At 35.3% G+C, this 23436-nt stretch overlaps 1 long non-coding RNA gene across 1 annotated transcript; it reads left to right on the forward strand.

The window, feature by feature from the left end:
• Positions 1-598: 598 nt before the first annotated feature.
• Positions 599-23436, forward strand: LOC145679866 (uncharacterized). The gene is made up of 3 exons (XR_014130586.1): positions 599-638; positions 22402-22456; positions 23154-23436. It is a non-coding gene; the product is annotated as an uncharacterized LOC145679866 (long non-coding RNA).

Raw genomic sequence — 23436 nt, forward strand, 5'->3', positions numbered from 1 at the left:
GAAGAATTTATATAGCAAGTTTCATCTTCCTTAGTTCAGAGGGTAGTGAGATAATAAATTTTCTCACAATTTTAACCCCCTTCTGCTTAATCTTATAATATACATTTTAATCAAAGTAACATAATAAAAAAACCTAAGCTAATAAAAGTCGTCAGGTACCGAAAATCATCAAAATTGGTCCAGTGATCTAGGAGTTATTGGAGAACAAATCCTTACAATCATGTGTATATTACTCACACTCACATAAATTTATTCTGTACTGGTAATCATCAGAAACAAACGCTTAGGAAGCTGCCTATATTACAATGTGATATTTCATTAAATTGGAATTAAATATTTAACGTAAATTAATTGCCATTCGGATACGAAACTTACAACACAATGCAGAATTTTTCTTCTGAGCATTTCTCTTCCGTTATTTAATTACTAAAGAATTCAATTGCTATACTAAATCAATAAGCTTAAATTAATGAAAAACAAATTAAAAATCGTTTCAGAATTTTCTTTCCGTAGTTTCTCTAACAAACTTTCCTACGGAGGTTCACTAAATAAAAAGACGTACCACAGACGGATCAACATCAGTAGTTCGTTCAGAAAACACTACAACAATTACTCCAGAAATGGCTTTCCAATCCCAGGTAAGAATCAGTTGAATAATTAGTTGAATGCAATAACTGTGAGAGTTTCAGTATGTCTGTCCCCTAGCATCATTTCAGATTTTGCTCGGGAGAGGGTGATGAAGGACTCTACACTTCTTTAAGAATTTCACACTTTTTTTTATTAGCATATGATATTAATATAAAATTGGTTGAAATATACGTATTGTATTTCTCAACCTCAGGGCGACTACAATTGGTCCCACTGGCCTTCTGAAACGATGCTCCTCAAAATCACACAGGACGCCCAGCTCCCAGGAAAAAAAGAGTAAGAAATTGGTAACTTGGCATACATTTGTATGCATTTTTAAGAGTCTTCATCCCGGCAAAATTAAAATACCGCTAATTTTACAGTAATTATGTGATATCTTCAAATAGATAAAAGATAATCGAAATGTGGAACAAGAGCGCCCTAGCCAATATTATTTTACATGAGAAACCGTTATCACGACTCACTTATCTGCTTTCGATTTCGAGCCATTTTGAAAATCGGCATTTATTTTCGCGTTTCTAAACAGCTGAAATCGGAAAGCCACTAGGTGACTTGTGATAACGGTACCTCACGCAAAATAATATTGTCTAGGGCGCACTTGTTCCATATTTCAATTATCTTTTATCTATTTGAAGATATCACATAATTACTGTAAAATTAGCGGTATTTTAATTTCGCCGGGATGAAGACTCTTAACAAAACGACACTTGTTTTACAAAGAAATGATTGATTAGCATAGAGATTTGATATTATAGTTCAGTTACACTTTTTCTGTTCTTATAAAAATAACTTAGTTCTAATACCTTTTGGATAAAAAATCCAATATATTTCAATCAAAAATGTTCTTGTAGGCCTTATATCTGGAGAACTACATATAGTGTAGCCAAACCCAAACTATCAGTTAACTTAATATGATGTGCTTATTCCGTAGAAAATACGAAAACTCGAATTAGGGGTCGGCCAAAACTTTAGTGGCTCCTGATTCAAAAACTAAATACTGGCCAAGATCGCAATCTTTTGATCCATTTTTGGTTTTCCTAATTTCTTGTTCTTATAACATAGATGGCAGTATTTTACAATTGCTTATCGTGTTTTCAGGCGCACAACACTGGCTGAATACTACATAGACGTAGTATCTAGTAATATTGGATCTAGTAAATTTTTTTAACATCGGTGCTCCCAGAAAATTTTTCTTGGGGTGGAGCAAATATTTTTCAGGGGGAGCCGGTTTCTTACATGCTAAAGTGAACCAGAAGTCTTCTTTTAGGATATGAAAACATTATTAATTTAACTAAAATCAATAATGTTTTCATACACTATGGCTAGAAGCCCATGTCAGCCTACTGCAGAGTAAAGTTATTAATTAATTAGTTAGTTTTTTAGTTTAGTTATTAATTTGTCATATATATATACGTACATACATGATTACATGCATATATATTATTATTGCTGTTATTTGGGTCTCGATTTTACAGAATTAGAATCAAAAGTTGAAGAAAATGCACCAATACACTATTTATAAGAGCAACAATTGTTTTAGGAAGCCAATTTGTTAGAAGTTTCTTTATATAAATGAAAACGTGGTAAAAATCACAACTGTGCGCATCCAGTTAAGGTAATCAGAGGCGTAGATAGGGAACTGACTCGCATCAAACCCTCGCTACCTTAGTACAGTGATGACGAAATGAATTCTGCTTTCATGTAGCATATATACATATATATTACATTAAATATAAAATTTATGTATATAAAATTTATCACGGAAAACAAGCATTATACTGACATCTTTATAGGAAGCAAATTATTTCCTGTAAGCTCAATCTTTCATGCTACACAAGATTTCAGCAGATTTATATACTGTATTCTTCATCTTACTCAACTCGTTACGTTACCATATGATTCAAAATTTACCATATGCAAGACCGAATAGAGAGCATTAAAAATAGAAAGTGAATATCTTAATATTATCATAGTTTAGCTCCTGTTTAGCCAAATTTTTAGTGCATATGACCTCGTGTGTATGATCCCTTGTTCTGTTCTCGCTTGGGGCACTAAGATTTTGCGGTATTACATCAGTATCATGAGGCAATTGGGGAGCTGTCTGCATTCACAGGTATCGAAAACAAGTCCAGAGAGCCAAAAATAATATCAACTTGGAACCAATGCGCTGGCAATGCATTACTCAATTGAACGTAAGCCATCGGGCTGGCAAATAACCTTTCGTGTGCTGTTGCGCCAAAAACTTTAATTTAGTACTAGTTAATAAAAGTAGTTAGTATTTCAATGTTGTATAGGCAAAGAAAACTAAAAGGCATTTCTTTCTTGTGTGTGAGGGCACAATGGCTCCATGGCAGAGCCCATCCTGTGGTTCATGGGGCCTCTGTTTCGATCCCTGGCCAACTAAGCCTGTGGTGGACAACACCGTGTCCGTGGATTTTCTCGGCATACTCCCATTTTCTCAATCTATCAATTATTCCATTATCGTTCGCATGTTTTAATCATCGTCTCCCTTAGTCTAAAGGGTATAACTGTGGGACTAAAAGATTTCATTTCCTTTTATTTTCTGTCTTATTTATTTCTCGTGCTTATACTGAAAGAAAATATTAAAATTCGTGTCACAAGACCCTATGAAGTACTCTGGCTACAATATGGCCCACATTCCAGCTACTGAAGCCACATAATGCTTAGTGTACTTATGTATGGATCTATGTGTAAGTGCTTCATCGCAATGGCAATTAGATATTAGCGCATTCCATGTTGTGTTTCTGGCAATACCACTGATCAGTGTTGCACTTATTAATTTGCATTTGGAAAGTTCGTATTCATTATAATGTGTTGATATGGTTTTGAATTTTCCCCGTCATATCTGTACTGTTGTATGTATATATATATATATATATATATATATATATATATATATATATATATATATATATATATATATATATATATATAAAGTGAATGTCTCACCTACATCAGGGCCATAATACTATAGCTGGAAATATAACACAAACATTATTTATGTCAAGAAATTGCTTTTGTCATCAAAAGAAAGAAGAAGGAATAATTTTGAAATACGTATCCTAGACGATGTTAAAGTGTGTTCAAACTCTTTTTTCAAAAATAAAATGTCTTACAGTAAAAAAGATGAAACCTGGCATATCAATTTCCCGTTAACAATAACCGAACACACCTTTAAGCATTCTTCGAACATTGGGTCAATTAAATGTTATAAATATCAACACTTTATTGTGAAACTCTGAAATGTGATGATTAACTCAGGTTAAACATGTTAAATTAGGTACTTAAACTCTTGACGGATATGACATCAAATGATGCCATATATTTATCGGGAAAATAATCCGAATTTTTTTCACAAAGAACAGTTCGAACTGAAGGTAAGTAGAAATAATATTCTGAAGCACTTGTTTTTACTTACCTTCTGTTCGCAATCTTCTTCGTGGAAAAAAAAAATCCAATTATTTTCCCGATAAATATGTGGCATCATTTGATGCCATATCCGTGAAGAGGTTAAACCCCTAATTAAAAATAAAACAATGTATGTTTCGCCGTTTTCGACAATTTCGCCATGAGAAAGGGTGTTCTGTAATATTCAAATTTTTGATTTTTTATACGCTCAATATAAGTGCTCGTTTAAGTTGATGGTATGAAATCCGATATCTATATTCCTAATTGAAATTATTCAAAAACGAAGTTCAAATTTTTCAAAATTCGGCTACTAATGTTGAATATCTGGTATTACAATTTTTTTCTTGTTTTTCTATTCAGAAAATGCCTAATGCGAGGATTTGCTTGAGCTGGAGGTATGAAATTCGATATATAAACTTATAATCAGGGATAGGTGAACACATGTTGCAGCATTTTTGAAACTTTCACTCCTAAAGGGAGAAAAGAATTGCAAATATTCGAATATTCAAATTGTTTGTTTATATTCATTAAACCCCATTCTTATGTGCAAGAAACGGACAACTCAACTTGTTCTATTAGAAGCAGTCTCCATTTACTGTAATTAACAGATTGAAATAAACACTTAACATAATAATTCCATTTAGGGGAGTATGATTTGGGAAGCCAGGCCCCCTTCTTTCCCCCAGTGGTCATACACTATCTCCTAACAAAACTTTTCTGGTTCTCCAATTGTTCCTGTTCCTTCCTGTGGCCCTCCTTGAAAGAAAATACGTAAAAAATTAACGAAGATAAAAGAGCTAATGTAGAGGAGTCGCTACAAATTAATTTTCTTTAACGAGGACGATTACGAAAGATCACTTACTGATTGAAATCCAGATTATTTTCCAATAGAGTAACTTCCAATAAACCTTTTGTTATTGTTAATTATTCCATATCGGACTCCCGAAGAAAACTCATCGAAACAACTTATTGACCGTGCCAATAGCGACTACTCTCAATCATGACTCCGTTTTCTTTCATTTAGAAATAGGAAAGAAAGAGAAGAAAGTAGAAGGGTAAAAGAAGGAGGTAGGTAAAGAAGAAAGAAAAGAGATAGGGTATTTTAATGAGAAACAGATTACTGGATAATTCCGGAAATATAGTAAAAGGTCGGGAAAGTCGTTGAAAGATGAATCATTCTAAATGTTATTAACAACTAATCAATTTTGGAATGCTTCGGAATAGACACATGTTCCCTCATACCACCCAGACCTAGCTCCAGGCACCACGATCATGGGGTTGCCCAGACCTAGACCTGGAAATGAGAAAAGTGAAATTTAATTCTTTGTAAAGTTATTCCAACCGGTGATTGATAACTATCCAGCATCTGAACTCTGTCCTCTAGGATCGACCACACATATGAATTAGCCAGGAAAAAAAAAATCAAACTTATAAACTCAATATAAATTTATGTATCGTATCAATAAGAATTTCAACTTCCTGGAAGAAAGATGTCGTATTTAGGCTTATCCTGCTATTTTTGCTTCACTCCTCGAGCCGATTTAAACCATTAGTTACGGTCCTTCATGACCTAGGTTATTTACCTTAACACATATATTAAAACATGACACATATATTACAGATGTTAATATGACAAATGATATCACTAAAATTACTTATATTAAATCTATCATGCATTCACACGCTCACTCACTCAGGACAGTGTATATATGTTTAAAGGAAACCAACTAACTACAAAGGTACAAATAGTTTATTACATTCATAGTGAAAAAAAAGGACAAAACAAATAATTATGAAGAAAATATTAAAAGCACAAGTTCTTGGTTATATATTAATAGAGTACATAGTGTTATATTTTAGTAATTTTTTATATATTCAATCATATTGACAAATGAAAAAGAAAGAAAAAAAAATAATTACACGTATCATATCTTAGGCATGCTAAAGCAAAATGATGATTTGCGACATACGCAAAAGAAAAAAAACTTATTTCACTTAAAAAAAATTGGACAAAGAGGGAAGAAAAAAACTTTTTGGTGTATTAGAACTTATATGAGTCTCTACCTCACATCGAGATATTAAAATATTAATAATTTCGAGCGTCCAAATCACAACTCACGCACTAGTCGTAGTGTCCAAAACGTTTCGCTCCATTTAACTTAGTTTGTGGTCATTTATATATATCTCTATATGTATATATATATATCTATTGGTTTACAAAACCATTCGTCGTCTATATTTGGTTTGTAACTGGTAACAGTTTATATCTGCAATCGCACACTGCTACGTCTATACCCATCTAGGGATTTCGAGAAAATAACTTTCACTAGAGGAAGTTTCTCCTCTTAGACGGTCTATTTCCAAATTTATTAATCGAATAATTTCAAGTTATTTATCCAACACTGGGACACTTCACGAGACCTTTCATTAGGATCACTTTCGTATATGTTTATATATGGTTCGGATTAAAAAAAAATGATCTTCCACAGGTGTACGGAGTATGATGGTTCAAATTGAGGATAAAAAAAAACTGATCAAGTCACAGGATACACATGTAGGTGAGAAGGATTCAAGGTGCACTTTCCACAATGGTTTTAGGTTAATTGTTCAGGGATAATATTTGTTATGATGTGGGTTACGTTTAGACCTGCCGATATTTTTTCAATGCATGCCATTATATAAGTACAGAGGTTATCACTTACATTGATTCAGAGGAAAAGGAAAATTACTTAAGTGCACGGCGGTATTCTTAACAAAATCTACATTCTTAAATTCGTCGGAAGACTTCTGGTAAACTATAGCAACCAATACACGTCTAGGGGGACAGACACGAGCGCTCTTACATATATTCATAATACATTTAATATCATACTTTTACTTTAACATCATATTCACATACTAATTACACATACATTTCGAAGTATTTATTTCTCTCTCTCTATATATATATATATTTATAATAAATGCGCACACATTTAAATTAATCATCCCCAACAATAAAATTTTACAAGGTTGCAACATTGTCCAAGAAAACAAATGACTTCCAACATTACATTTGGAAACAAATTAAATTTTATCTGATACCGCGCGTCTATAAATTTTTAACTTTTATATAATCAATTCGTATTTAAATCATGAAGGAAAAAAAAAACTTTGTGAGGCAGGCACGTAACACAGAGCATTTCTAGATATAACTAGGTAAATCAAAATACAATTTCTGGGCCCATGTTAACTACAAAGTAATTGAAAACCAAAACAGAAAGGAAAGTGACCAACGGATTAAGAAAAAAAAAACTTAAGAGGAACGACGGTGAAAGAACGTAATCGAAGTGTCGTCAAATACTAAGTCTTTGTTCATTTCGGCGATAGGTCAAAATGTGATGGAGGACCCAATCATTATCTACTCCATTCATGAATCGTGTCTTGCAACGTCTCAGCTGGTAATTTCAGATCAGAGTTGTACGTTAAATAAATCGTAAGTAACAAGTTCAAAATCTTGGGGGGGGGGAAGGTTGAAAATTTAAAAAAAAAAAATCTCGAAGAAATGAAGACAGAGAGAGAGATAGAGAAGAAGGAAGACGAAGAATAGGGGCGCCAAAGACTTAAGTGGGAAATAACTAACGCTACAAAGACAGAAGTCGAATTTCGCTCTCAACAAAATCCATAGCCAAAATATTCTTAACATGCCAAAAGGGTGGTCTACTCAAATACGTAGACTCAAGGGGCGCCCTGCTGCCAAGGATGCAAGTTCTGTGTCCATCAGATCCCAATCCCACAAGAGTTTGCTTGTAAGATTGAAATCCGATCCCCGTATCCGGCCCAGACCAGCAGGATAAAAGGAGAGGGGGAAAGGGACCAGGTAACTGCGTCCCCAATTTTGAAATCTCTAAGAAAAAAAAATATTCGACCCCTTAGAAAAACTAAGAAGGTTCGAGGACAGTAATGAAACTAGAATAGAAATATTATCTAAGATATCCCTAACTAATGATTTGCCGAAATAAAAAAAAAATTAAATAAACTGAATTTTGGATCGGTGATTTCTATGCCAAACCTCACCGATAGCTACCCCGCGCAGACACGCCACGGTCTGGGATGTCGTTAATTTCCCTCGTCTAATTAAACTAAGAAAAGAAATGAAAATACTTAAAGGGACTAGGGGTCGACATCCGGGTACGCGAAAATTTCAATAACTAATTGTTTTGATTCTGTACCCTATCAGAGCTGTCGCCTCCATGAACATTGTAAGCTAGCCCGAGTAGGTAACGTGAAGAAAAAAAAATCTCACGGAGCAGAATATTCTATTTTAAAACCGACCAGAAAATATAATTCACCACAGCCCTGTTGTATAACTGCTACTGTCTTTTCATAATTTATTATTCAATATGTCTAGTCAACGATTATATGATGCTACCCATTCTATCAGATAGTATTACTATGGTTGATTACTATTATGACACATAAACTACAAAGTATTACCGTAGTCCGACTATATATCGCCCTCCGGTCCGCGTGATATTATGGTGCAGGGGTCAGAACCTGAGATGTTTGTAGTTACACGTATCTATTCAATATCTATATATCAACACGCGGCGAAGTATTCACTGGGCTACTATATATTTAACTATATGGGTGTCCTATATTCTATATTCATTTACTACAATATTCATATACTTATTAATATTCATATTCACATTAATATTCATTTGCCACGACGCTATATTCTACAAACACCCTGTTTCCTCTATCTACGCCCAGCCTATTTACACATTTCATCATAATACTTTAAAATCTATAATCACTACAAACATTTTCCCATTCCGATCACCGCACGACAACCTCACTCGAACCCAAGACTCTTTTACCACACACACAATACTATGTAATACTTGGTAGCTTTATTAAGAACGAAAGAAAAAAAATCCTATGTATGTTCACTGAAAATAGAATTATCTGCGATAATGTCTAATGTTTATAAAATTCTGCATCAACAATGAAATTCTACAGCCACGAAGAAAAATGGACATTTAATATATTTTCAAAGCGAAGAACAAGCATCATATCGCCCGACTTCTGTTAAAAATTTACGTATTGTTTATTTATTTAAATATTTAGATTTCTAGACTATGCAGAATGTTGAAACTTTCAGAATATATTAATTTTGGGTCACTTGACCTAACTGTACATTCATATGGGCTGTGAATTATACCTTCTAGGTTTTATTTTGGAAAGAAAGGTCAATTTCATGAAAACTAAATCACTAAGCACCTCGACGGAAGAATGGCGGTTAGTACTGACTTTTGACACTAGGGCTAGCGACGATATAATGAACCCTTGAACAACTGAATGTGACCTTGTACACGGAATTATTATACTATATTACGTTCACTTAATGACGGAGTAATAAAAATTTATCGCATAGTAAATACTACACTGTCCAACACACTCTTTCATCACTTAATTATCACTATCACTGATACTACATTACAAATATACACATACTACTCGAACTACAAGACACATCATGCCACATTCATACTACACACTACATTAATACATGTTATACTAATAAATATACACTGAAATCATTCAGATTTTACCATGTTAAATCGGCTCTATGAAAGGTAACGAAAGGAAAGAAATGAACAGGGCCAACTGGCCCTTATATTTACTAAATCATATTCTTTACTCGACCTATTTAATCGATGCCCTGAGGGGACATATCGGAGTATTAGCTAACAATAGGACCCCTGCCCTGAAGGGGCAGGAACCCGGAACAAACTGAATGTTCAACTCATCCCGCTGGAAGCCGTACTCCCAATTTGGGAGTCAGATAGGAGCCCTTACTGAAATTTACACGTGCATTGTGATTACTGGACTGACTACCACAAAATTAAATACCGCCATGTGACTAATAAATAAATACAAAAAGAAATCACATCCACTACATACACGAACACAAACGGTAGTGAGGCAGGCCTTACGTAACTAGAGAAGGAATAATTTTAAGGATAAGAATATTTTAAGGGAGAAAACACCACTCCTCCGAAACTGTTTATAGATTCCTAAGAAAACTCGCAAACTGATGCACTTTACAAAGCCTGTCCATAACTAACAATATCTGCACAACATGGCGTCATCTATTTTTTATTTCTTCAGTCCGGTTTTTACTATGAAAAACTAACAAATTATGGCTCCGTAGCTTCCTGCTTGGTAGTTATTCGACTATTATATTAGTTTTACCTTTTACTGCAGTTTTTCTCACTCCGTTGCGACCTTTTAAGCTCGACGATCGAAATCTGGCTGTTGTCAGCAAGATTTTCCGGCTTGGAATGGAATAATTGCGCCCTAATATCATCGCGTGGGTTTATCAGCCAATCAAAACTAAGCATTTTGGCGGTGGGGCTTTGAAGCGAATAAAATTTGGTAAAATCTGGATTAAACTAGATTTTAGAAGGACCTAGGTATCTAAAAGAGAGGTGAAGGGTGGTCCTGAAAATTCTGTCGAATTTTAGATTGGTTATTTGATCTGGAAAGTTCCGTCCAATAGTGGATCTATATTTTCGGATAGCACTGACACCGTAAGAATTGTAATAATCCATTTACATATCCATATGCAAGACTTATAACTAATTTAAAATATAAATAAAGATATTGATTCCCAAAACTATCATTCCCAATGAATTTTTTACAGTTTTTCCATGTTAATTTGAAATAGAATAACAAATAAAATTACGAATTATATGAACAGCCAGAAATTTTTTGTTAAACATCAAGTACAGTCGGTGCAAAAAATTTCGGGCACCCTCCTATTAAAAACATAATTTCATTAGACTGTAATGGCACATTACAGTTCCCCGGCGTCGTTAAAAAAAATTTTGTTTGAATAACAAAATTTTGGTGAATAGAATTAACATGTATTAATACTAATAAACTAACTACTCACTCATACTCTCATACACTCAAATGAGACAGTGTAACATTCACTTTGGGTATTGAGATAGAAGTTCCCGTTTTTTGTCCTCGGTACAGTTGAAAAGCTTAAGATCTTGAAAATTGCGAGTTCACCTTTTAGGTAGCAGGAAAACACGAGGTAACCAGTTCGCAATGTTCCCATCGAAAGTGGGAAAATGTTCAATATCCCGGAGGGACACTTTAGAGCTCATACTAACATGAGTAGGGGAATAGTTACTGGGAATTAACATATTATCCTGCACAATCGGAGTCGTCACCGGATTTACCACCGACGACGTAGTAGCGGTGTTATAACTACCCATGTAAGGGAAAGGGATTTTGTTGGTCGTATTGAACATGTTGGGCTCCATCACCGGACCAATCGCACCCATGAACAACAACTCAGAATGGCACCCATCTCCTTTTCCCGGCAACACGCTATGTGATTGTATACCTCCATGTAAGGAGGGAGCACTCACGCTAGTGACCGTAGTCGTCACAACACTCGACTGATTCGGCACACTATTAGAATTGAACCACGACTTGGGTTCTGACCGATGCATGGGGTAGTGCGTCGCAATATCCCGTGCATCAACCGACATTAAATTTTCTTTTCCTGCGCTACGGGTAGTTGTAGCGGGTAATATTCCTGAAGAATCGCTACCGGGGAAAGGATAGGTTACCTCTGATTTTTCGCGACTAGATTTTGTCATTTCTTTTCGAATATTTACTATGTCATTTTGAATTTTCAAAACTTTCTGGTCAGTTACTTCCAGTTCGGTTTTCAATGATAAGTCTGACAAGGTTGACTTTAAACTATCAATTTCGGCCTGCTGTGTTTCCAGTTTATTGTCGATTTTATGTAATTTTGTGTCCATTTCTTCAATTTCAGAATTTACATGATCTAATTTACTTTCAGTCTCCTGCTGAAGTTGCTTTATGGACTGTTGAGCCTCGCATCTGACCAAATCGATGTCAGTAGACGTTTGCTCTCTCAATTTGTTTATTGAGGAAGCAAAGTCCAAACATATGTTGTCTATTTTGTGAGTTAATACTTCGAATCGAGATTCGGTTTCTCGGTTCGAGGCATCTATTTTTTCATTTATTTCGCGGCTATTTTCATTCATTTCGCGTCTCATCTCTCGGCTATTATTATCTATTTTTTCATTTATTTCGCGTTTCATTTCCAGGCTATTATTATCTATTTTTCCATTTATTTCGCGTTTCATTTCCTGTAGCATTTGTTGCAATGAAAGGAGGAGAGCGTCATTATTAGATGACCCAGTCTTCCTTTGCTTTTCTTTGGGTTTATCACCAATTGGATCCCCATCTCTTTCATCATCATCGAGGTCAGATATCTCCACTGGAGATATTTGGCCTCGGTTCTTCGGGGTACTATACCCTCGTTCACCGTCCGAATCGGGATGTTCATTTTCCTTTTCAGAGGATAAACTCATGGGTTCACGCGACTGGTGGAGCTTTCCTTCACATTCTTTACAATATTTAACTATCTCACCAGCCCGGACCTTTTCTGCATTTTCCGCAGTATCCTCTAAATTGATACAACTGAAATGTATCCATTTCAGCCCACATTCGTGACACCTCACTAGCCTACGAGAGACGCGAGCTCTTTTCTCACTACTTTCTAATGTACATTGTGTACATGAGACTTCCGCGTTCTCGTGTGATACGACTTCTCTATTGGTTGCCATAGCTTACACCCAAAAAGACACAATATAAACACATGCAATTATATACTTATCAACTAACAAGACTTATTAATCAGGTACTATTCATAAATTAAGGGACTCCTATCTAATTCCCTCCTTGGGTCAACTTCCAGCATTTTCAAATTTTAGAAGTCACTTTAGCAAATTCCTTCATTTCCCCCTTTCTACAGAGAGAGACAAAGATAGCAGAACAGCCAATGACTATAATTATTTAATCTCACTGTAACTTTTTAATTATGCACCTTTTGTGGCCAAGTCAATATGTGCTCGATCCTAAACAGTGTTTAATAAATAATTTCAGATCCGTTACCAGGGAAAACAATTGTTTCCATGGTAACTGTCCGATGTCAACGGTCGCCAATATTGAAAGAAAATACGTAAAAAATTAACGAAGATAAAAGAGCTAATGTAGAGGAGTCGCTACAAATTAATTTTCTTTAACGAGGACGATTACGAAAGATCACTTACTGATTGAAATCCAGATTATTTTCCAATAGAGTAACTTCCAATAAACCTTTTGTTATTGTTAATTATTCCATATCGGACTCCCGAAGAAAACTCATCGAAACAACTTATTGACCGTGCCAATAGCGACTACTCTCAATCATGACTCCGTTTTCTTTCATTTAGAAATAGGAAAGAAAGAGAAGAAAGTAGAAGGGTAAAAGAAGGAGGTAGGTAAAGAAGAAAGAAAAGAGATAGGGTATTTTAATGAGAAACAGATTACTGGATAATTCCGGAAATATAGTAAAAGGTCGGGAAAGTCGTTGAAAGATGAATCATTCTAAATGTTATTAACAACTAATCAATTTTGGAATGCTTCGGAATAGACACATGTTCCCTCATACCACCCAGACCTAGCTCCAGGCACCACGATCATGGGGTTGCCCAGACCTAGACCTGGAAATGAGAAAAGTGAAATTTAATTCTTTGTAAAGTTATTCCAACCGGTGATTGATAACTATCCAGCATCTGAACTCTGTCCTCTAGGATCGACCACACATATGAATTAGCCAGGAAAAAAAAAATCAAACTTATAAACTCAATATAAATTTATGTATCGTATCAATAAGAATTTCAACTTCCTGGAAGAAAGATGTCGTATTTAGGCTTATCCTGCTATTTTTGCTTCACTCCTCGAGCCGATTTAAACCATTAGTTACGGTCCTTCATGACCTAGGTTATTTACCTTAACACATATATTAAAACATGACACATATATTACAGATGTTAATATGACAAATGATATCACTAAAATTACTTATATTAAATCTATCATGCATTCACACGCTCACTCACTCAGGACAGTGTATATATGTTTAAAGGAAACCAACTAACTACAAAGGTACAAATAGTTTATTACATTCATAGTGAAAAAAAGGACAAAACAAATAATTATGAAGAAAATATTAAAAGCACAAGTTCTTGGTTATATATTAATAGAGTACATAGTGTTATATTTTAGTAATTTTTTATATATTCAATCATATTGACAAATGAAAAAGAAAGAAAAAAAAATAATTACACGTATCATATCTTAGGCATGCTAAAGCAAAATGATGATTTGCGACATACGCAAAAGAAAAAAAACTTATTTCACTTAAAAAAAAATTGGACAAAGAGGGAAGAAAAAAAACTTTTTGGTGTATTAGAACTTATATGAGTCTCTACCTCACATCGAGATATTAAAATATTAATAATTTCGAGCGTCCAAATCACAACTCACGCACTAGTCGTAGTGTCCAAAACGTTTCGCTCCATTTAACTTAGTTTGTGGTCATTTATATATATCTCTATATGTATATATATATATCTATTGGTTTACAAAACCATTCGTCGTCTATATTTGGTTTGTAACTGGTAACAGTTTATATCTGCAATCGCACACTGCTACGTCTATACCCATCTAGGGATTTCGAGAAAATAACTTTCACTAGAGGAAGTTTCTCCTCTTAGACGGTCTATTTCCAAATTTATTAATCGAATAATTTCAAGTTATTTATCCAACACTGGGACACTTCACGAGACCTTTCATTAGGATCACTTTCGTATATGTTTATATATGGTTCGGATTAAAAAAAAAATGATCTTCCACAGGTGTACGGAGTATGATGGTTCAAATTGAGGATAAAAAAAAACTGGTCAAGTCACAGGATACACATGTAGGTGAGAAGGATTCAAGGTGCACTTTCCACAATGGTTTTAGGTTAATTGTTCAGGGATAATATTTGTTATGATGTGGGTTACGTTTAGACCTGCCGATATTTTTTCAATGCATGCCATTATATAAGTACAGAGGTTATCACTTACATTGATTCAGAGGAAAAGGAAAATTACTTAAGTGCACGGCGGTATTCTTAACAAAATCTACATTCTTAAATTCGTCGGAAGACTTCTGGTAAACTATAGCAACCAATACACGTCTAGGGGGACAGACACGAGCGCTCTTACATATATTCATAATACATTTAATATCATACTTTTACTTTAACATCATATTCACATACTAATTACACATACATTTCGAAGTATTTATTTCTCTCTCTCTATATATATATATATTTATAATAAATGCGCACACATTTAAATTAATCATCCCCAACAATAAAATTTTACAAGGTTGCAACATTGTCCAAGAAAACAAATGACTTCCAACATTACATTTGGAAACAAATTAAATTTTATCTGATACCGCGCGTCTATAAATTTTTAACTTTTATATAATCAATTCGTATTTAAATCATGAAGGAAAAAAAAACTTTGTGAGGCAGGCACGTAACACAGAGCATTTCTAGATATAACTAGGTAAATCAAAATACAATTTCTGGGCCCATGTTAACTACAAAGTAATTGAAAACCAAAACAGAAAGGAAAGTGACCAACGGATTAAGAAAAAAAACTTAAGAGGAACGACGGTGAAAGAACGTAATCGAAGTGTCGTCAAATACTAAGTCTTTGTTCATTTCGGCGATCGGTCAAAATGTGATGGAGGACCCAATCATTATCTACTCCATTCATGAATCGTGTCTTGCAACGTCTCAGCTGGTAATTTCAGATCAGAGTTGTACGTTAAATAAATCGTAAGTAACAAGTTCAAAATCTTGGGGGGGGGAAGGTTGAAAATTTAAAAAAAAAATCTCGAAGAAATGAAGACAGAGAGAGAGATAGAGAAGAAGGAAGACGAAGAATAGGGGCGCCAAAGACTTAAGTGGGAAATAACTAACGCTACAAAGACAGAAGTCGAATTTCGCTCTCAACAAAATCCATAGCCAAAATATTCTTAACATGCCAAAAGGGTGGTCTACTCAAATACGTAGACTCAAGGGGCGCCCTGCTGCCAAGGATGCAAGTTCTGTGTCCATCAGATCCCAATCCCACAAGAGTTTGCTTGTAAGATTGAAATCCGATCCCCGTATCCGGCCCAGACCAGCAGGATAAAAGGAGAGGGGGAAAGGGACCAGGTAACTGCGTCCCCAATTTTGAAATCTCTAAGAAAAAAAAATATTCGACCCCTTAGAAAAACTAAGAAGGTTCGAGGACAGTAATGAAACTAGAATAGAAATATTATCTAAGATATCCCTAACTAATGATTTGCCGAAATAAAAAAAAAAATTAAATAAACTGAATTTTGGATCGGTGATTTCTATGCCAAACCTCACCGATAGCTACCCCGCGCAGACACGCCACGGTCTGGGATGTCGTTAATTTCCCTCGTCTAATTAAACTAAGAAAAGAAATGAAAATACTTAAAGGGACTAGGGGTCGACATCCGGGTACGCGAAAATTTCAATAACTAATTGTTTTGATTCTGTACCCTATCAGAGCTGTCGCCTCCATGAACATTGTAAGCTAGCCCGAGTAGGTAACGTGAAGAAAAAAAAATCTCACGGAGCAGAATATTCTATTTTAAAACCGACCAGAAAATATAATTCACCACAGCCCTGTTGTATAACTGCTACTGTCTTTTCATAATTTATTATTCAATATGTCTAGTCAACGATTATATGATGCTACCCATTCTATCAGATAGTATTACTATGGTTGATTACTATTATGACACATAAACTACAAAGTATTACCGTAGTCCGACTATATATCGCCCTCCGGTCCGCGTGATATTATGGTGCAGGGGTCAGAACCTGAGATGTTTGTAGTTACACGTATCTATTCAATATCTATATATCAACACGCGGCGAAGTATTCACTGGGCTACTATATATTTAACTATATGGGTGTCCTATATTCTATATTCATTTACTACAATATTCATATACTTATTAATATTCATATTCACATTAATATTCATTTGCCACGACGCTATATTCTACAAACACCCTGTTTCCTCTATCTACGCCCAGCCTATTTACACATTTCATCATAATACTTTAAAATCTATAATCACTACAAACATTTTCCCATTCCGATCACCGCACGACAACCTCACTCGAACCCAAGACTCTTTTACCACACACACAATACTATGTAATACTTGGTAGCTTTATTAAGAACGAAAGAAAAAAAATCCTATGTATGTTCACTGAAAATAGAATTATCTGCGATAATGTCTAATGTTTATAAAATTCTGCATCAACAATGAAATTCTACAGCCACGAAGAAAAATGGACATTTAATATATTTTCAAAGCGAAGAACTAGCATCATATCGCCCGACTTCTGTTAAAAATTTACGTATTGTTTATTTATTTAAATATTTAGATTTCTAGACTATGCAGAATGTTGAAACTTTCAGAATATATTAATTTTGGGTCACTTGACCTAACTGTACATTCATATGGGCTGTGAATTATACCTTCTAGGTTTTATTTTGGAAAGAAAGGTCAATTTCATGAAAACTAAATCACTAAGCACCTCGACGGAAGAATGGCGGTTAGTACTGACTTTTGACACTAGGGCTAGCGACGATATAATGAACCCTTGAACAACTGAATGTGACCTTGTACACGGAATTATTATACTATATTACGTTCACTTAATGACGGAGTAATAAAAATTTATCGCATAGTAAATACTACACTGTCCAACACACTCTTTCATCACTTAATTATCACTATCACTGATACTACATTACAAATATACACATACTACTCGAACTACAAGACACATCATGCCACATTCATACTACACACTACATTAATACATGTTATACTAATAAATATACACTGAAATCATTCAGATTTTACCATGTTAAATCGGCTCTATGAAAGGTAACGAAAGGAAAGAAATGAACAGGGCCAACTGGCCCTTATATTTACTAAATCATATTCTTTACTCGACCTATTTAATCGATGCCCTGAGGGGACATATCGGAGTATTAGCTAACAATAGGACCCCTGCCCTGAAGGGGCAGGAACCCGGAACAAACTGAATGTTCAACTCATCCCGCTGGAAGCCGTACTCCCAATTTGGGAGTCAGATAGGAGCCCTTACTGAAATTTACACGTGCATTGTGATTACTGGACTGACTACCACAAAATTAAATACCGCCATGTGACTAATAAATAAATACAAAAAGAAATCACATCCACTACATACACGAACACAAACGGTAGTGAGGCAGGCCTTACGTAACTAGAGAAGGAATAATTTTAAGGATAAGAATATTTTAAGGGAGAAAACACCACTCCTCCGAAACTGTTTATAGATTCCTAAGAAAACTCGCAAACTGATGCACTTTACAAAGCCTGTCCATAACTAACAATATCTGCACAACATGGCGTCATCTATTTTTTATTTCTTCAGTCCGGTTTTTACTATGAAAAACTAACAAATTATGGCTCCGTAGCTTCCTGCTTGGTAGTTATTCGACTATTATATTAGTTTTACCTTTTACTGCAGTTTTTCTCACTCCGTTGCGACCTTTTAAGCTCGACGATCGAAATCTGGCTGTTGTCAGCAAGATTTTCCGGCTTGGAATGGAATAATTGCGCCCTAATATCATCGCGTGGGTTTATCAGCCAATCAAAACTAAGCATTTTGGCGGTGGGGCTTTGAAGCGAATAAAATTTGGTAAAATCTGGATTAAACTAGATTTTAGAAGGACCTAGGTATCTAAAAGAGAGGTGAAGGGTGGTCCTGAAAATTCTGTCGAATTTTAGATTGGTTATTTGATCTGGAAAGTTCCGTCCAATAGTGGATCTATATTTTCGGATAGCACTGACACCGTAAGAATTGTAATAATCCATTTACATATCCATATGCAAGACTTATAACTAATTTAAAATATAAATACAGATATTGATTCCCAAAACTATCATTCCCAATGAATTTTTTACAGTTTTTCCATGTTAATTTGAAATAGAATAACAAATAAAATTACGAATTATATGAACAGCCAGAAATTTTTTGTTAAACATCAAGTACAGTCGGTGCAAAAAATTTCGGGCACCCTCCTATTAAAAACATAATTTCATTAGACTGTAATGGCACATTACATCCTAAATGGCGCATCTATCTTTGTATTTCTTAGAGCCACAAGTTTGAGAATAGCAATTATTTAATTAATTTGAATGGTTTGTATCATTGGACTAGACGTGGTGGCTTTTCAAATGTTTATTGCGTATACGAATAAGTTGTAATTGGAGCAAATACAAGCTCCTATTTACTGGACTTAGGCGTTCGTTTCTCTGAATATTCCTCTGAGATGCCTGAATCGTCCTTAACCAATCGTCTTAGGCGTTCGTTTATCTGAATATTCCTCTGAGATGCCTGAATCGTCCTTAACCAATCGTCTTAGGCGTTCGTTTATCTGAATATTCCCTTGAGATGCCTGAACCGTCCTTAACCAATCGTCTTAGGCGTTCGTTTATCTGAATATTCCTCTGAGATGCTTGAATCGTCCTTAACCAATCGTCTTAGGCGTTCGTTTATCTAAATATTCCTCTGAAATGCCTGAACCGTCCTTAACCAAATTTCACATATTGATTCTAGAGAGCGGGCTGAGTGTCGTAAGAGGTCGGGTCCCAATAGGAGATACAATTGAGGAATAATCACCGACAACCTGGATCTCCGAGATTCCTGAACTATTCCAAACTAAATTTGATATGGTGATTTGAGAGAGTACGCTAGTGCCGTATCGGTCGCATGTCTCGATCGGTCATATATTTATGAAATAATCACCAAAAAAATGGGATGTCCATAGACTTTAACTTTGGAAAAGCATTTGGCGTGCGAATTCTCATTGTAAACAATAGCAAATAGAATTTTCAAAATTAAGAATAGGGCGAAGGCCTTTTCGTTTGTTTCTGGCAACACAACGTTTCGAAGTCATTATACTTTTATGTCTGATGTGAAAAATTAAATTTAATTGCGTTCCGTATTCATTCACGAAAACAATTGATGAACTAAAATGTTCCATTAATAATCAGTTAAGGTCAATCGCTTTCTCCAAATTTGCAATTATTGCATAGCTAGTATGATAGAGATAACCAAGAAAGTTCTGTCACTTTTTTATGGAGGTCTGTGTTCAATGGGCTCCTACACTGTGAGTTGAATGCGAATGGAGATAAAATGAAGGTCAGTTGTTGGTGTGGATATATCCCACATACTACCTGGTTGGGGTAATTCAGTTACACCGTGAACTTGCGTAAGGACAGAGTGAACATTTGACCTCCTTAGAGCATCATAAGGGCGTGTATGCTGTATGACTTCAAACTGGGATCAAACGCTGCTGCAGCGGGACAGAAGATATGCCAGGCCTTTTGTGAGGGTGTCGTGACTAGGCGGATAGTGAAGCGGTGGTTTAACAAGTTTAAGGACAGTGACGAAACACTGGAAAACTAACCACGTGCCGGAAGAAGAACACACTCACAAAATAAAGATCTTCAAGAACCAATTGCGACGTATAATAGCCAGGCATGTGAGGAACTGGGACTACAATTCCGTGGAGTGGCAGCACCTTTATTAACTTGGGAAGCACTAATAGTTGGGCCGCTGAGTCCCATATGATTGGACTCCGGGATAGAAGGAAATGCGAGCAGACACCTGTGTTTCTTTGCTATCTCGCCTGAGAAAGGAGCCAGTTTTGAACAGGATGTTGATATATAATGAAAAGTGGGTCCTGTACGAGGGTCTACCGTGCTGTCATCATTGATTAGCATCCCATGAACCGGTTCCAAAACAGCCGAAAGCAACAGTGCACCAGAAGAAGGTAATCTTGTGTGTATGGTTTATTGCTGGCGGCATCGTGCATCGGGTATTGCCACCAGCTGGTCAGAGCATCAATGCAACTGTGTACTCTTAGCAGTTGAGTCATGTTCAAGAAAAAATCAAAACTCTAGAGCCAGCTCTTCTGAATCGCAAATGAGTCCTCCTGTTACAGGACACGAAACACCAGGTGGATAGGATGACTCGGAACAAAGTTCTACACCTTGGATGGGAAACACTATTGCTTCCGCCATACTCACCTGATATTGCACCGTCCGATTATCACCTGTTCAATTCTTTGGACAATCACCTTAGAGGACACCAGTTCAACCCCTAGTAGAGGTGCAAAATGCACTTGATACCTTCGCTTCACGGCCCACCAAGTTATACCGCGATGAAATTCATGGCCTTTCAGAACGTTTTAAGAAGGCTGTCGATGCTGAAGGGGCTATTTTTGATCGTCCAGGTACGTGTTATGTGTCATATCGATATTCAAAGGTGGTGAGTGAAAAAAAAAAAAAAAAACGAGAGAACTCTCTTGGTTATCTTTATATATGCATTTTGTTATCATTTTATTATTACTACTATTATCATTTTGATCATTAGGTAGCGTGGTGTAATTAATAAAGAAACTGAGTCAGTAGAGCCTACATAAAGAAATTCTATTAAAATGGCATTTGTTTAGTAGTATTTGTGGATATAACAATTAAATTATGCTTATTAAATTAATTAATACAGTAAAACCCAGATTATCCGCAAGTGCCGCGAAAAAACTTTGTAATCCTGCTGTAGTCGCACTCAATTATTTTTCATAAATAGTCACTGTGGACTAGCATTCTGCATGCAAATAACTATTATATGTTCTAAAACATAAAAATAAATTGCATTGAAAAAATCATTATTTCCAACAATAGTGCACGTTTTATTGGGCCTTATGCAGAGTCGTTTTGACGCATAATTAGCGTCATACTGAAGGCCTGACTACTGCAGGAAACACATGTCTGTCGAACTCTTTAGTATGACACTGATCACGTGTCAGGACGACTCTGCATAAGGCTCATATTTTTTTTTTTTGTAAAATAAAATAGTTTTTATGCTAAAATATTTTTGTTCGTTTAGCACCTCGTGTCCACTCAATTCAACGGATAATCATGACTTTACTGTATGTTTAATTTTTGGTTACAATAATTAGAGTCACAGTTCAGCACGGAGTTATTTCCCAACATTTATCCATGATTTATTTTACATGTTATGCTTGTAGATTTTATTTATTTTAAAACATGGTTTTAAAATTAGTTTCCTCTGGACTCTTAGATACTATCATGTTTAGGGCCATGATTATTCTACCTTTCCTTCCTTTAGGTTGCTCATTTTCTCTATTAATTACATTCGAAAAATCTACTTGAATGTAAGTGAAATATTATACTTCCTGAGTTTTTACTCTCTTGCTGATAATATAATGTTCTCTGTTATATTTTCAGGTTATTTTACTTGTCTTGGCTGCTTTCGTCCTTGCTGTTCAAGGAATTGGATATGGTATGTTAAATCTTTATTAGTATAATTGTAATTGATCTTTAATTGACAATATTATATTAAATGGAAGAAGACATTAAAACGAATATACACATTTTAAATGCAATTTCGTAACAATTTATAAATATATGTAATAGCAAAACGTGTATCAAATCAAAGGTCGCATAATTCAAAACAGTATTAATGTGGTCTTCCATACTCCTATAAAATATAGAAGGCTTTATTAATTTAGTTTCTTAATATTCTTAGTACTTTGAAATTTTTCTGTACAACAAACCGTGGAACGTAAACCTCAAAGATTTCATTCTTTCTGTACAACAGAATTAAAGAAAAATGTGCTTGAACGTTGTCCTGATGTTCTCCGCTTTTGTTTTGTTTGTTTTGATTTGAGTTTAGCGTCCTTTGTAGCAGCAAGGCTATATAATATGGGGACCTAAAACTGAACGTGAGATCTGAACAAGGTGAACTACTTTCGGGAATCGAACTCGGATCTACCATGCCAACGTCGCACACACTAACCGCTTAGCCAGGAGGCAGTTTTCTCCGCTTTCGACAGAAATCGTCTTTAAACTTCTTCCTAGCCTGATATTCAATATTTTTGTATTTAATTGCTGGTTTTCCTATTTAATTGCTGATTTTCCTATTTAATTGCTGATTTTCCTATTTAATTGCTGATTTGCCTATTTGGCCTATCTTTCAGGTGGTGTGAGCAGCTACGGTTATGGCATTAGCCACGGCCACTACCCAGGAATCTATGGCCTCCGTGGGTATGGATTGGCTTCTGGTTATGGATTCCCCCATGGTTATGGTGGTTTCGGATCTCTTGGAGGTGGAATCGTTGGAGGAATTGTTGGTTAGATGGTGATGATCATTTTAATCAAATTTTGCTCCACTGTCTATAACGGAACAATAGAACTAAAATGAAATAATACCATCATTTTAAAAGAAAATATTTGGCTGGATTTTTAAAAACTAAATAAAAA

This window comes from Thermobia domestica, chromosome 2, assembly GCF_964235325.1.
Source record: "Thermobia domestica chromosome 2, izTheDome1.hap1.1, whole genome shotgun sequence".
NCBI classification, from domain to species: Eukaryota; Metazoa; Arthropoda; class Insecta; order Zygentoma; family Lepismatidae; genus Thermobia; species Thermobia domestica.